The 15,966-nt window shown below is 43.1% G+C and overlaps 1 protein-coding gene across 6 annotated transcripts in view; it reads right to left on the reverse strand.

Annotated features, from left to right (window-relative positions):
* The window catches only part of grid1b (glutamate receptor, ionotropic, delta 1b), a 601,213-nt gene that overhangs the window by 268,241 nt on the left and 317,006 nt on the right, over positions 1 to 15,966 (reverse strand). The gene's annotated exons all lie outside the window — the stretch shown is intronic.

Genomic DNA, 15,966 nt, shown 5'->3' on the forward strand with positions numbered 1-15,966 from the left:
TTGTTGCTTTCCGCTCTGAAAATTAGGCCACATAAATCTAGAAGAAAGCCTGACAGGTAGCACTAATGTTCACCCTGCCCTGACCTACTTTGAACTCTTAAACCTGCTTTCTGCTTTTCAGGCAGGAGAGTCGGTACGGATGATTAAACAGGCCACATATCCACTCTGCTAAGGCTAAGTTAAAGGTTAAAATTTGGCTGGAAGTATCTAATTAGATACCTTATAACACCTTCTCAGAAGTCTCATTATGATGATAACCCCCCTGCTTGTTGGAGGAACTGTGGAAATCAAAGTGCAAATCATTACCACATTTTCTGGGACTGCTCAATCTTGAGGGATTATTGGAGAGAAATACATAATGCCTTACAGGATATCTTTAAACGTGAAATACCTCTCGAGAGTAAGACTATGTTCTTTGGATATATACCTCAGGAATGGCCTAAATATGATAAACATTTAATAAATATTTTATTGGTGGCCTGTAAAAAGAATATCACCAGAAAATGGTTATCCCCAGAGAGCCCAAACATAAGTACATGGAAGGAAATCACAATGGAAATTTATAACATGGAAAAGATAACAGCTTCTGTTAACCACAAGCTGGAGAAATTTGCATCATATTGGGAAAACTGGGTCAAATATATCACGCCTCATAGGCCAGATTTTACTATTACAAACCAATAATTATGATGTATGTATATATATTTATAGGATCACCCCATACCAACACATCCGTGTTTTTTTTTTGTTTCTTTTTTTTTTGTTTCTTTTTTCTTTTTTTCTCTTTCTTAGGTTTGTTAGTTTTGTTTTTTGTTTTTTGATTTTCGGATTATGTGATGGTTTCAATTACTTCTATCGTTATAAGTATTCTTCCCTTATGACTTGGATGTAAATTAAAATACTATTTCAGTATCTAAGGCAGATAACCTAAGTATGAAGAATGCTTACATGATGTACATATTGTGAATGCCTGCTTTTGAAACCTTAATAAAAATATGAATTAAAAAAAAAAAAGAATACACTAAATGACACATTGAGAAGAAAATACAGGCTCTCATAAACCATCCTGTGAAGACACGAGCCAATCAGATCAGCACCTAGGGTTTCAGAGCCAACCCCCTCGCCTCGTCCTCCCAACCTCCAAGTACGATGAATTCATTGATGTTAATAAACTTTAAGGAAAAATGTGTTTTTTGAGTTCTTTTAAAATCCATCCATTCTCTTCTGCTTATCACCTATCCCAGCGGTGATAGGACGAAAAGCGGAGTACACCTGGACAGGTCTTCAGTCTGTCGCTGGGCTCACACAGACAGACACACTCAAACATTAACCCCACTACCTGCATGTGTCTGGACTGTGGGAGGAAGCTAGAGTAACCCACGCCAGCCAACGCTCTGGTCAGATGGTGGATTTGAACCTTCGTCAAGTTTCAGGACCACGGACAGCACGCAGGGGTTTCAGCGTGATCCATGAGCTCTATCACATAACTGTTTCTACTGTTGGACCTGATTCAGCTGCAGGCACTTTGACAGTACATGAAATATAGATCACAGATACGTGCACAACACTCCTCCGTGAAATCTGCACATCCAGTTTTCACTAAACGCCCCCAGAAGGCCGAGGGCTACACTAAAACTAAAACTCAAATCAAATAACAAGTGCATTGCAAAGATCTCTCCATGTCCTGTCGTATGATTTATTATTCGATATTGTTTCTTGACACTTTTCTTCAAGGTCTGCTTTGACATTGGGCTAACAATGAAGGTCAAAGTCCATTAAAACCAAAATGAAAATGATATCTTGAGAACTGTGGACGTCAGGCTCCCTGTGAAAGATGTGACGCTACAGTAAAGAGCATAGAAACAAAGGTTTGTCAGTCCGGTTGGTTTTATCTCTTTAAGTCCGTTGTCTTGATACAAGTCTACAGTCTTACACCAGAGCCTGTCAGTTACTGAAGCCCGTTTCCATCCTACAGACTCTTACTGCCAGACAACAGTAAGTATGTATGATGCATGTATGACATACGTTTATATTCTTTTCTGCTTGCGACGAACCGGCTGCTCCCGTCCTGTTTGTAAATGACTCACAGAGTCATGTCGTATTGAAATGAAGTTCCAGCACAAGTGTAGCAGCAGCCTCGCCCCCGGGGCTGCATGAACCTTTGACCTCTGGCTTATCACCGGGTTTGTGCAGTTGTACCACTCTCTTCATCATTTCCCTACAAACCCCGACAGAACAGGCCTCCCTATCAATCCTTCCCTTTCAGACCTCTCCCTGCATCCTCCCGTAACACATTAAGCTCTCCAAACTACATGAGCTGCCATGTTTTCTGAACGCAACATAAAATCTACTCTCTGATGCAGCAGCCACCCCCTCCAGGGACTGTCTTCACTAAATCTGCTGCCATCATCCGGTGCTTCCACGCTTTCTGCTGCCCTCTCCCTGCTGAAAAATGTTTGGGATCAGGACCCGTGAGGAATGAAATCCAATCGAGCGTCTGCCAGATAAACGTCCCGAGGGTTTTCATGCTAGCGCTCTTCTATGTTTCCAGGTTTGTTGAAATCTCTCAAAAAAGACTAATTTTACTCCCTAAGAAGACCTGACGCTTCATCTGAGCACAAGGACCATGTGCACCCTTCATTTATCCCCCCACTAAGACTTTGGGGAGATTAATGCAAAAGTCTCCAACTCTTCACTTCATCCACTAACACTGTCATATAATAGCTGCTTTTTTGTTGTGAAATTTCAACCTTTTTTGTCTCTTTGCTGCTGACGTGACCCCTAAAATCTGCACTGTTTCCAGTCCAGCCTCCAAACACCCGTGTAGCTCTCGCTCTCTAAGTGAAACTGTCTCATCTGAGCTCTGCTTCCTACTGAGACAGTTGCTCTCTGTATTTTTCCATCCTCAGACAGCGACACTATCGTCTCCTACCTCACCTCTCTACATTTAAAATCACCTGTTAAAAAGATGTGGAGCTCAAAAATGCTCCTTTTCCACAGTGCTGAGGCAGCACAGAGGACCCAGCTAATGGTTCCCTCTGAGCTCTTCCCCTGTTTGAACGAGGTACATCAAACCCTGTTCGGACCACAGAAGTCAGAGCAGGAGGCCAAACTGCAGACGGCACGGTTTAAGTTTCCTGAAAGCCCAGATTTCTTCAGCTTCGCATGAACTAATTTAATGTTTGCACGATGTCACAGTTAATCATCCATAACTTCATCTGTACGGCGAGTTACAAAATGAATTTCAAACTTTGACGTTTGAATAAAAGCCACACATAAAGAAAAGCAGACATGTTTGAACATACAGCACACACGTCCACACTCACAGTTTCAAACTAAGGCCCATAACAAAGGGTAAGAGCTAACCTGTAAAGATCTGTTGTTTAAAACAAATCCCAGAATCTGTGGAGGAGGAGACCCGGTTAGAGGATCGGAGGGCAGCATTTCAGACGGGTGCAGTGAGAAGCTGCACTCAGGCCCAGTGTAAAGTGCAGAAGAGTTATTTTGAGCCGTGAATCATGCAAAGCTACTTCAGGACAGTCAGCAATGAGCAGCACAGGTGCCATTTAAGTGTTGGGATTTGTTAAACAGAGCAATAAATCATACTTAGGAGAGCATGTTGCATGAAAACAAACACTGGGGTTAAGAGAGACCGTAAATTTTGCTGGTTTGAAGGTTCATTAAAATGCCTCACCCAGAGCACACTGACTGCTGATGGCAGCTTACAGCGTTTTTTAGGAGACAGGATGTGGGAGGGGTTTAAAATGGACATCCTGTTGCAAATCAAAGCAAGAAGTCAGGATAGATAAAAGTCCATGTGGATTATTTTTGAACATATTAAGACTGCAGTGGTTTGAGAACAAGATTTTCTTTCCTATAGATGCTGCAAAGTAAAACTATGTGCTTCCTGGTGGATCTTCAGTTATTCTGACTGCTTAAAGGTGCCAGCTCCTTTCAGACGATTTATTTTCACACATACTTTCTTTGAAATGTCATCTGAAGCTACACGGAGATGTTTTCCCTCCCGCCTTCTCCTCCGACACTTAGACAGCCGTAGTTTAAACCTCTCGGAAAGCCTTGGTCTCCGGTTAGAGCCCAACTTTCTCTGCAGGAGAAGATCTGTCCAGACTGAAAGGTCAGGAGATGCTCCAAAGGGCAGCAGGCATGTTATGACTGAGCACTCACCGGGGGAAATGTGAAAAATGCTGCTGGGGTAGAAGAGCGTAAAGCACAGCCAGGTAGTCCTCCACAGAGGAAGAAAAAGGAAATGGCGTAGCAGAACAGCTGGCTGGTCACAGGGACCCTGCTTCTTAATGTTTGACGAATGAAATTTGGCTGAACTCGGGCTGAATGTCTCCGAGCTGCGAACAAACGGAGGACGGGGGAGAGATCATCAACATTCAGCCAATTTCTGCATGAAATTCATCTTTATTAACAGAACAGCGTTCAAGTCCTGCTTCGTCAGCATCCGACAGCTCGGAGAAGCGATGACGGGGCAGTAACGGCACCAACAAAATGGAAATAGTTTCCGAGATAATGAGACAAATGTCGCCGCCGTGAAAATGGAGCTAATGAACTTGCACTGAAGGATTTAGAGTGTAATCTTGTATTAAATTAGTAAATGTTTTTTTGCCAGATGAGATTGGAATTGAGCTCATAGGTCAATTTAATAAAAATAAATCAGGGCGTCCAGCACAGCGCTGAGGTCAGGTGGTCCTTAGAACTTAAGGAGCGGCTAATCCACCTGCAGGAACGTCATCGCCGCTTTCATCTGAACGCTTCGGCTCTCTCGTCAGCTTTCTGGGCAATAGTGCAGTTCAGCTTCAGTGGCTTTATTGTTGTTGGTATTTTCAGATTCATAGACACAGTGTGGTGCTGTGGAGTGCTAAACCAGGACCCCGTTCTTATTTTTCATCAGATTTCTACACTGATTATCTGCCTGAGCGCTCTCCATCACTCCACGTGAACATATGCAGTTGTGTAGAGGTTGGAGATGTTTTGTGCAGCTGAGGGGGAATCAGCAGTGCCAAACATGTGATGTAGTCTCTTGTAAAACATCAGTTAGCACAGCTTTAAATTTATATGCAAAAAAAACAAATCCCCTGCCTCCTATCAAAATAAAAGCTCCCTTAAGCTGAGGTTCTGATCTGCGATTAAACAAAGATCCACAACAGCTGACGCGTCTCTCGTTGACGTCTCTCCACATGACAAGAACAATCACATGTTTAATGAGCCTCGGAGCATCGGGGAGTCCAATCTGCAGTCGGTCCAGCCCTGAAATCATCGAGGACCAATTAACATAATACACCAGAATGGGACTAAAAGGTTTGGAGGCTTCAGAAACACAATGCCGGTAGCTGTTGGAATAACTCACTCAGCAGCCGGAGAAAATGATTTGGGTTGCGACGTGACTCACTTGCTCTATGAGTCCACAGTGAGTCATGGTTTCATCTGTGCTAAATGAAGCCTGCACAATATTTAGCCGAAGCGACTCCCCGTGCATCCTAATGACACTTACAGAGCGACTCCTACCAGACGGCGGGAGACAAAAACCATTAGAGTCAGAGCGAGACAAAGATCTCCCTCCCCCTGCCCGTCTCCTTATTAGTGTGATTTTATCAATGCCTCGCTTTGAAATTATCTACAGGAGACAAACTCCTCTCATCCTTGAATAAGGGGGAACGGATTTAGACAAAAGTCCTGTGTTAACAGTGAGTATCCACGTATTCAGGAATGCTCACTCTGCACTTGGAAATGAATTTCTTGATGAAACACCTGGATTTTCTAAACGAGGTAGCAAACATGAGCGAGGTGGCGACGCAGGCCTGGTATGTCCGCTTGGTAACCTCGTGACGTTGACAGCGATGCATCTCATATTCCTTTCAGGACTCGTCATCATCCAAGAAATATAGAAACGTGGAAAATGTTGTATTTTAGCAGAAACTGTGATTTTTCCCTTTGCTGCCCAAAGCTAATGACCACCTCTCTTCAAAGACTAACCCGGGCCTTTATTTACTTCAACTGCAGAAAGTTACGAGCCTTTATTTGAAGTAGGATTGCAATTGATGCCGGTCGGTCTTTCTTTGTCTGTTGGATCGCTGTAATTGGTCATATGAGTCATTTTTCCACTGCAGGAACTCTATTTTTATAGAAAGGCTTATTTTGGCATTCGCTCCCACTGCCAATTTAGTTTATTGCCGTATACAAGCACAGCACATTCTCACTTCTGCAAATGAAAAGCCGTCTAGTCCTTCAGCATAAACGCGGTTTTATTGTGGGACATGTATAACGACACCGACAGAGTATCGAGGGACCGCAGGATAAAGTCAAATGGAAAGAACTGCAAAGTGTTGAAAATTGAATAAATATATTATTGGACTCAAATGTTCAGTATACTTTCCCAGCATGCACAGTTTGTGAAATATACCATAAGTTCATCAATTTTATTTTTCTGGCTTGCATTAGGAGAGCAGTATCAGTGATGGCCATCTCCCACTACCAGAAACCTGACTGATATGTCCTCCTGAGAACCAGCCTTCATTATGTCGTGCGTAGGGCTGCATGGCGCTAACGTTAACGAGCTAACCGTGCTAAGGCATTGACGCACGGTGCGATCCACGCTGACTCGCTAACAGAGATTTGCCGCGGTTATGGCGTTAACGTCATTTTAACGAGATTAATGCTGACAGCACTAGTTTTTAGTCTATATCTTTGGACTTACTTGAGTCCTGATGTATTAAATAGAAGATATCCTTGGCTTGCCATTGATGTGTTTGGTGGCGTCTTTCAGCTCCAAGGAGGAAGGAAATCACAGATTCTTTTTCCCTCGGTTCTCAGGAGGATATGACAACTTTTCTGGGACGAGGGGATGCAGCGAGGTGTTCTGCTGCTGAAACTTGGCCAAAGATAAGGTAAAAAGTTAGCTGGGGTTGATGGACTGTCCTTGTGACCCACTGTAGAGCTAAAACACCAGGTGACAGCTGCAGATGGAGGTCATCGCACTCATACAGACGTCACTGACCATTTCTCAGGCCTCCAAAAACAGAGGTGCTCACCCCAAAAACATCCGTCACGCAGTCAGGATTCGAACAGTAGTCTGAAGGGCACCGAGCTGCTAGCACAGCTGAATACATCCAGGTTACCATTCCCTGAGATGCTGTGAGACTGCTCAGGTATGTCATGTTTTATCAAGCTGATATATCCCACCAGCACGCTCGGCACATCTCAATCCCACATCACAGTAAACTGAGAAAACGAAGCTTTTCATGCTACCCTCTGATTATCGCCACTTAATTAGACCCATTTGCAAAGAGGTGGTCTAAACAGCGATTCATCTGCTTTATCAAATTATCACGGCACAAACAAAACTAACAGGTTGCCAGCATATCAAGGCTTTAACACCAGCATGATCCGAGTGCGTTTCAGCCCATAAATCACACCAAGGACATCAAATTACAGCTACTTTGGTTTCTGCGGGGCTCGAATACTTAGTTATCCCTAATACTCTGCTTTAACCTTGGACTTTAAACGTTACAGAGAGGAGTAGAAGGTCTGTAAAAAGTGTACACACTCTATCGTCAGCAGTTTTTCAATAGGAGAAGAAAAAGAGCACAACCAAAATAGACTCATTAAATGGAAATAACGAGTCCTTTGGGATAAATCAAATTACAAATCTATCAAATTCAGGTCTTTCCCAGGAGTTTATAAGCACTGAATGAACTTGGCATGAGTTGTCATTGATACTTGTTGACTGGAGATAAAAATAGTGTCAAGAACTCATGAGCGACTTGGTTCTTGTGATATTTTGAAACAACAACAGGAAGTTGAAAACTGACTTTGGAAGTTCTGAAGCAGTCAGTGGCCTCACCGTGACCTCTGCATGTTCATCTAGTTTTGGACGTGCAGCTCTGTCATCTGCCAACTGTCACTGTGATTGTTCCCAGATAAAGTGGTATCAAGAGTGAGCACAGGACTTTTCAGAGCTTGGCGACTAAGCCATGAGTTTGGAAGTTTACCAAGTCCAAGAGGAAAACTGGGATTTACTGACCACTAGTTGCACCTCAGATATTGTGTAGATGTAAATTTTATCAGTCACGTGGGACGTTTTAGAAGAAAAGATGAAACGACTTTCTTTCCTCGCTAATACAGCAGAGGCTCATATCAGATCGCCTGCCACTCCTGAAAATCCAGCGGCTGCTTTTAATCCCACCTCCACCTTTTCAGGGTTTCTGGCTCCGTGAATTAAGACGACAGCTGGATTGTTTTTATGTTACAGGAAAACAATAGGAGGGGAAATGAGATTCATTCATGTGCCAAGTGCAGGGGCAGGGAAGCAAAGATAATCGATAGGCTTTGAAAACAGATAGCCAGACTGGCACAGCAAAACAAAAGGATTAGAACTACCAGGCAAGGCCTTATTGAACAAATCACCGGCATGAAACAAAGCAGGGAGATGAGGGGATCCACTGTTTCTTAATTACTATTTGTCCTCCTCTGCATCTTTAAATTCCCCAAACACATCATCTATTTTCTGTAAAAATATGAGTGAAAATATGTTTTGCTGGTGCTCATCAGTTCAGCGATACAGCACGAGGTATGAAGAGCGTGTTTGCACCATCTTGGCTCAAACAATTTTTCCCAAGTGTGTTTTTTAACAGACTAAATGAAAATGATTACAGTGTCTGATCAAGAATAAAAGTGGAAAAAGCAGCCCGGGTTTTATATACCTGTGTCAGAGATGGACCTCTAACTCTCAACTTGTTACCTATGGACCGTTAAAGACCTCTTTGCACCACATCTAAACATGCTGGGTTGGTACGTTCAATATTTCAGTGTGCAGGGCTTTTCTAAACAAGTAAACCAGCCGAGCACAACCAAAGCCAAAGCCTGTAATTTGTATGTGAATTATGCTTATTTCATGGTACCGTGGTCGTGTCTGTTTGTGTAGGTACTTCGCTAAAGAAAGCCAATGAACAGGAGTTTTCAACCTATGCAAATGTGTTCCCGTGTAGTCCCTCACTGAAACCTGACAGTGTGTAACTTGACTGTGTGTAGGTTAGATGCTGATTGGTTGATAAACCATCCAGAAAAGGGAATGAAGGAACGACACAAGGAACAGGAGACAGATCATTAAGTTCAAACCGAAAAAGCGCAGACAGTGCCGCTGTCAAATAAATTAAATGTAATTATATAACGACAAATCACAGCAACAGCCACCTCGAAGTGTTTTATGCTGTGAGGTAAGGCAACAGCTACACGACCCCCTGAGCGCGGGGGCTCACGACCCCCTGCAGTCGACTCTTTGTGTGTTCTAACTTTGCTCTTGTCTGCAGTCGACTGACAGACCAACCAGGAGTACCCCAACAAGGCTGCTGCCCCCACCTGGCAGCAGATGCTTTCTGCAAGTAAAACAAAGTCTTAAAGTGAGCCATCAGTTATCGTTTTTTATATAAAATATTGGTTATAGACCTGCATTCATTTACTTCAGTTCAGTTCAATTTAATTTATGTAGCGCTATCTGACAGGTCTTTCTGTGTGGAGTGTACATGTTCCACCTGGATCTGCGTGGGTTCTCTCTGGCTTCCTCCCACAGTCCACACACATGCAGTTAGTGGGGTTGGGTTAATGCCGATTCTAAAGTCCCCAAAGATGTAAATGTGTCTGTAAAGCCAAGGCAGCTTGGATGGGCTTCAGCCTCCTGTGAACCTGAACTGGATATGTGGATGGATGATGGAAGGACGGATGGATGGGTGGATGGTGGGTGGACGGACAGATGGATGGATGCATGCATGGATGGAAGGAAGGATGGATGGATGGTAAAAACACTCCAGAGAGAAAACCCCAACGATCAGACGACCCCATGTAAGAAGCGTTTGTCGACTGTGAGAAGGAAGAACTTTCTTTCACCTCTGACGTGAGCTCTCTCTTCATTTCAGTTTGCATTTTTGGGTCTTGATTATAATAAAATCTTAAAAACAGCTATAAGAGCCAAACCATCAGCCCACAAAAAGTGCATTACATGCAGCAGTGTTTGACAGCCTGGGGACGACGGCACATCTCGGTGCTTGTGTGTAAATGGGTGACGTCAGCCTGGAAATGCTCGTGCAACCAAGACAGTGAGCTCAGTATGTACGTTATGACTTCGTCATGATGCTGTGCTCCCAGATATTACCTAAGGCTCCAAAATATGTTGTTAATGGAGAAGAACATCAGACCTGCGTGGTAATGAACTGTGCAGAGTGAGCATGAGCAGTGATTGCCACCATGTCTGAACCATCACTTCCCCCCATACGGCACTTTAAGGTCATCTCACTCATCCTCCTCTCCTCTCTTTCTTACATCTTCACCATCTTGATGTCTCAGTCTGTTTTGCTCCCGCTAGGATTCCTGTTTTGATTCCTGCTGTGTTTCTTTTCAACCATCCTCTGAAGTTAATATCGCCATCAGCGCCTCCCTCCTCCTCCTCACTTAAAAGTTAACATCTCCAATTAACCATCCCTTCTTTTTTCCCCTCCTTCCCTCAATCTTCCGAACTCGACGTCTATCTTAGCGCCGGTTTCCTGTCTTTCATCTGAATGCTTTTTGCTTAAATGTGGTTAAAAGTTAAGTCCAGGACAGTTTAACATCAGTGGCTTCAGGATGAGCTGAACCACCAAACTGCAAACTGAGCAAAGAATTTAGAGGAAAAGTGAGGATTAAATTAATCAGTCAAAATCAGAAGTTTTAAACAATTACTCTATTTCACATCACTCATCTTTTTATTGTATTATTTTATTTATTAGTTTGATTTATTTTTGATTTTATTGGACTGATTCATAATTTTAATGACTTTCTAAAAGTAAAATGCTAAAAATATTTTACAGAAAACAAAAATTTCAAATTAAAAAAGATGATTGATGAGTGATGAAAGCAGTCGCCCCGGTGGCCACTCGCAGATGCTCTTTGTCATGAGCAGGAAGCAGACCAAAGGATTATCATGTTACTATAATAAAACATGGCTACTGCTCTGAGGGGCGTCTGGTTTTTTTTTCATTTCTCTGTTTTACTTGAATTTATTTCTTACGCTCATTAATGTATTACTTAGTTTTCTTAAATCTGTGACTAACACTGCTAATGAGCAGAAATAAAATGTGAGAAGCTACAAAATCTACAGAATAATGATCCTCCTGCAACACCTAAACAAACCAGACTGACACAAAACTCAAGATGTGTTAGTCTATGAAGGACAGAAGTCACTGCAGAGCTGATGAAGAGCTGCCTTTACCCATCATCATCCATCCATCCGGGGTCGGGGTGGGGTCACTGGGGCAGGACTCTAAACAGAGATGGCCAGACCTCCCTCTCCCGGTTCTTGGTCCAGATCATCTCTGGGGACACAAAGGCGTTCCAAAGCCAGATGAGACATATAATGTCTCCTGGTGGGACATGCCTGAAACCACCAGTTGGCTCCCATTCTTTCTGATGACAAACCAGAGGTGGTGGCACAGCTGTGGGCAGGGATGTAGCTTTGCTTTAATGCGATACAGCGTCTGCACCGCTGCTGACACTGTGCCAAAGTGCTTTTACTTTATTTTTCTGGCAATTTAATTTCCTTTTCCAGATGACAAGGAATTATCTTTAATTTGAATTTAATTACATTATCAAAAGCTCCATCAAGGGAATGCAAAGCATCAAAGCTTCAGGCTGAAGAGTTGAGTTGGCTTAGATTCAGTTTGAAATTTAAGACTAAATATTTGCATTGAACAAATCACAGTCAACTCTGCCAGAAACTCTTCAAGCTACAAACTCGAAATCTGCATGAAGAGGCTGAGAGTTCTTTTTCTTTACCTGCATCATTAAAAATGTTACATTTGATTGACATTTAATAACCAAATCCATTTAAATATGTTTGATGTACACAATGGCAGCAGTGGTGGTTTTGTCTCTTTATCACTGCCATCAACACACACACACACACACACACACACACACACACACACACACACACACACACACACACACACACACGCCCCACCCTCTCTGTTCAACATGGCTTCCTCCACCCTCAGAGCTCATTTTTCACCTCGGGCCGATGGGGTCTTAATTTCTCTCATGCTTAATTAAACTATCTATCTCCATGGATCTGTAGCCCCATTACCCATAATGCCCTACACCCCCACCCCCACAACACCACCCCACTCCCACCCTTTCACTGTTCTGAGCTGCTGCTTGACAATGTCCCTGTTAATAAGGGGGTGAAATGAATGACCTGCAAAGCTAATAATGCTGCAGACCCACACTTTATTATGGATGACAATCCCCAGGCTTCAGCCTCCAACCAGCCAAAGCCCCGTGGATGCTGGCGGCATGCGCATGCATGCATCACAGCATCTTTTTTCCCGTTAATGGAGACAGATGCAGTGAGAAGCAGCAGTGCGGTCTGTGTTAGACCTGCAGTCGTGTCAGCCTGGAAGCTAAACTGCTGAAATGCTGATTAGGAACTCGTCTTAGGCTCGATTCATGACTAATAGAGGGTTCAGCTGAGAGGGAGCAAAGGTGACGCAGTCACGTGGTTTCCTGATTAAAATAATCAAAAAGTAATCATCGAGTGTGCTGCTGGTAAAAGCAGAGGTTAGCGTGTTAGCATGAAATTAATGTGTGGATCTGCATGAACATCACGCACATCTGGATTCTTTATGAGCAAAACGATAAAACATAGTTTAGGCTGAAATGACGTCTCCTGTGTCTCCTCAATGCGCACTTTGTTCCCACCATTGCAATCCAGTTTGTTTCCTGCTGATATTTCCATGACAGTTATGCACAGACTGATCAGTTTACTGATGTCAGCTGTGAGGAACAGCAGACTGCCTGTCCCTGTTAGCAGCAGTAGTTTTATAAACAAGTACAATTTACTGAAACGACTGAGTATCCGTGCGAGGAATGCGATGCTAGCAGTCACCTGTGAGCTTGCTTCATGCCACTTTGAGTATAAGCCTCCAGTTTACACAGAGTCCCATGTGTATGGGAGGAGTAGTGCAGGATTAAGAGACCAGACTTGTTTCCAATTAACGTATAATGCTAATTAAATAACAAACAAACAAACCTGATTTCCACTTGAAACAACAATGTGACAGAACTGGGAAACACATGGTCCCCACCTCACTGCACTGTTTGACTGTTCCCATGTTTAAAGTAAGCAAAAATAAAAAACAGTTTCCAAATTCAAATCTCTGGATTACTTTTACATGGATTGTTCTTGTTCTAATATTTGTGTTTCTTGTTGTATTTCTTGTTTGGAAAGTGTTGCGTCGAGACAGCAGATGAAGTAGTAGCTAATAAATGATCGGATCATCCGCCGTTCATCAAACGCATCAGAGCCTTGTTTATTTTCCTGCTGCAATATTGATTTTTTCTCTTTCATTTGAAGGGCCTGTGCATACCTGTGTTTCTCCTGCCGTCAACAAAAGCAGACAGATATTGACACATAAATAGCCAGAAACTTAATATAATTCATTTCTAAATAATTAGATGAACACAGACTGTCCGAAAACATCAGCCTCTGCAGGTTCAGCCTGTAAATATCAGTGTGAGCCTCAGCGGATGGAGAAGTCGTGTTCAGTAATGAGTTTCAGGCCTGGACGAAGCTAATGTGCAGCAAACACAACAAAACCATTAGCTGTATTGAGCCTCCATCTCGTCTCATCTCGCCCCGTATATTTCTTTCTTCATTTACTCAGACGCAGCTTCGAGCTGAACGTGACCGTCGGAGCGTTTTCGACTCGGATCACTTTTACTCAGAGAGATGTCTGACTTGCCCTCTACAGCACGGCTCATATTTAATAAAATAACAAACAGGGATGAATTCATGTGTTTACCATTTACACTGCCTGCATGTCTCTAACACAGTTTTGTTTAATCCTTTGTGAGGATCCAAATGACTGTAGACAGAGCATGTCGTCTGTGCGGGGTCTTTTATTTATTTATCATCTGCAAATGGTCACTGGACTTCCTGACCAACCGCCCCCAACATGTCCGGCTGGATAACCGCTGCTCATCTACAATCACGATGAACACCGGTGTACCACAAGGCTGTGTGATGAGCCCTTTCCTCTACTCCCTCTTCACCCACGACTGCAGACCTGCTGATGGTTCCAACACCATCATTAAGTTTGCAGATGACACCACGGTGATTGGCCTCATCAGTGACAACGATGAGGCCGCCTACAGGGAGAAGGTGGATCGTCTGGCTGAGTGGTGCGACAGAAACAACCTGCTGCTTAACACCGAGAAGACCAAGGAGCTCATCGTGGACTACAGGAGGAATGCTGACCCACATCCACCCATCCACATTAAGGGGACGGCTGTGGAGCGTGTGAGCAGCTTCAAGTTCCTGGGAGTCCACATCTCCGAGGATCTCACCTGGACGACCAACTGCTCCAAGCTGGTCAAGAAGGCTCACCAGCGCCTCTTCTTCTTGAGGACTCTGAGGAAGAACCACCTGTCCTCAGACATCCTGGTGAACTTCTATCGCTGCACCATCGAGAGCATCCTGACCAACTGTATAACAGTCTGGTACGGGAACTGCTCTGCCTCGGACCGGAAGGCGTTGCAGAGGGTCGTGAAAACTGCCCAGCGCATTGCCGGAGCACCACTTCCTGCCATAAAAGACATCTACAGGAAGCGGTGTCTGAAAAGGGCTGGGAAAATCATCAAAGACCCCAGTCACCCATCACATGGACTCTTCACCCTCCTGCCCTCTGGGAGGCGCCACAGGAGCCTCCGGACTAAGACCACCAGGTACCGGAACAGCTTCTTCCCCACAGCTGTCAGACTCCTGAACTCTGCCTCCTGACATCTGACCCACGTTAAACTCATGGACTGAACATACACACACCCACAATGGACAACTGTACCCTCAAACACAATAATAACATGGACTGAACCACCACTCACAACCACTAGCACTTTATATACCTCTGTAGAAACTATCTACACCCTCACTTATCTTAACTGCACTACTGTATAGCTCTGTGTAAATAATCATTCTGTACATACGATAATTTTTAATCCTACAACTGTTTACAACTTGCATAGTTCCCATTTCTGTATAGCTGTATATCTCAGATTCTGTAAAGTTATTTATTTCATATTCTGTATAGTTTTTCATATTTATATCCTGTTCATAGCCTGTACATAGCTTGTACTCACTACAGCCTGTACATACTTATAGTTATAGAATATTCACAACATACTTCATACCGTGTACATTATAACATACCATAATAGACCCATTTCTGTAATATACTTACATATCTATATTATTGCTAATATATATTGTAATATATCTATATCACTAAAGCACTTCTGGATGGATGCAAACTGCATTTCGTTGCCCTGTACCTGTGCATGTGCAATGACAATAAAGTTGAATTCTATTCTATTCTATTCTATTTTGCACTAAGCAGATTCCCAAAGCTGATCCTGGCCTGGACTTCCTTCCCTGCTCACCTGCTCTGTCTAGCTTGACATGCCTTCCATAAAATAATAGACTGGTGGTGTTTTAATCAATGTGGAGCTGGGATATGCTTCTGAGACACTCTGCAGCACGTCTGATGGAAGTGGAAGCATCATCTTAAAGATCATTGATCAGTTAAAGCATCAACATCAGAGTCCAACGGCAACAGAGCCGTGTTTTCCCAGGTGTCTATGACAATGTAATGCCCCAAATCCCTCAGTGTTTGGACGTAGCCCATTTATTTGGAAAGTGCAGTTTTTAAGATAAGATAAGATAAGATAAGATAAGATAAGATAACCTTTATTAGTCCCACACGTGGGAAATTTGTTTTGTCACAGCAGGAAGTGGACAGTGCAAAAGTTATGAGGCAAAAATTAGAATACAATAAGAATAAATACAGTACACAACTGTACAGAATAGAATAAAATAAAATACTATATACAGTAGAATAAAATAAAATAAATATACAATAA

This window comes from Aulonocara stuartgranti, assembly GCF_965226115.1.
Source record: "Aulonocara stuartgranti genome assembly, chromosome: 8".
NCBI lineage: Eukaryota > Metazoa > Chordata > Actinopteri > Cichliformes > Cichlidae > Aulonocara > Aulonocara stuartgranti.